The sequence below is a fragment of the Trichoplax adhaerens genome, genomic scaffold, assembly GCF_000150275.1.
Source record: "Trichoplax adhaerens TRIADscaffold_292 genomic scaffold, whole genome shotgun sequence".
Taxonomy (NCBI): Eukaryota; Metazoa; Placozoa; class Uniplacotomia; order Trichoplacea; family Trichoplacidae; genus Trichoplax; species Trichoplax adhaerens.
Window position 1 is genome coordinate 6602 of NW_002061200.1, and position 1505 is coordinate 8106.

Genomic DNA, 1505 nt, shown 5'->3' on the forward strand with positions numbered 1-1505 from the left:
GAATGATCCTAAAATTACAGCACTCAAATAATGTAACATTGATAAGCATATATTGTCTTACCTCTTGAATTAATTGAAATAGCTCGCGAATTACATTCAGTATTGAGAAGAAGGCAATGAGAATTCGGAAGATCAATAAAGATTGGATAAATGATACCGCGTCCTACATTTTAGCGGAATTAAACTATGAGTTTTTGGAAATCTTGTGATAATTTCAATCGAATTTCCACTTTTATGCAGTGCATCAAAACTATTGCAAATCAATAATTTCCCTATTCCTATTTCTGATGACTAGGCGGCAATATCTTATATACTTATAGGATATATTATAAATCTTTATTATATAAAAAGTTTAATTTGTATGTAAGAATTAAGAGACAATGGTGCAGAACAAGATTCTTTTTTGGATTGGGAAATCAAACGGTGTTACTTTGAAGAATACACAAGAAATAATGACAGTAATCATATCATCTTAAGCCGTTCGCTAACTTTCTTGGGAAATGTTATCATTGGTCGGCCACACATAATGACACTAACGACAAAGCAGTTATTAATGTAGTTTATTGAAGAGAATAACCTACTCAAGAACGGGTGAATAGTAGAACACACTTTTAGTAAGATAAGTGGCTTTCATAGAATCCGTAACTTATAAACAATAGGAAAAGAACAACATGCTACGTAGAATATTGTTATTAATTACTGTTAGAATATCAATATCTTCATAACGTATGATAACGATATGACTAAGCAGTATTGCTGATATGGAACATGTATGAACTAAGAACTATAATATACTGTAATCTAGAAACGAGTAATACACTATGGAAAACTTAATTACACACTGTCAACGGTAGTAAAATACCTTGAAAGATAATCAACTGTTAACTTTTAGAAAGATAAGTTCATATTTGACTTAATAGGAAATCTATCGTAAAGGCTGTAGTAAATTAAGCCCTGATTATATTTAGATTATACCTAAATTTGAACGTCTTAGGATTAAAAGTAGTCTGTCTACAGTACTTGAATTATTCGTAGGTGCTAACACAGTTTGTTATCTAAAATTACTGATTATAGCTTATATGTCAACTATGGAGATTTAATACAAAATTATGCTAAATTGTAGTAGTAATTCATGCGATAGAAATGTGGTAATTGACAGAGCTAGACCGGATTTTTAAGAAGTCCTGAATGATATATTTTAGATGCGCTGGCGTTCATTAGAAAATTTACTAAAATTATAACTCTGGATGCGGTTGGAGCTATCATAATATTAAAAATCTGTTTAAGAGCGCGCCAATGATGAATAAAGCGCTTTTTAGTGATTTCTCCGAGTTCTTCGTGGGTTACACTGACTACTATACGTAGTTGGTCAGGGATCGCTAAAGGAAGCGTGGTTCTTTTATAGCAGATTGCCTAGTGATTTTACTCTAGAATGATTCTAGTCTTTATTACCGGCGTAGCGGTATAACAGTAAAAGTGATAGGAAGAGAAAGTGTCTCTCTCAT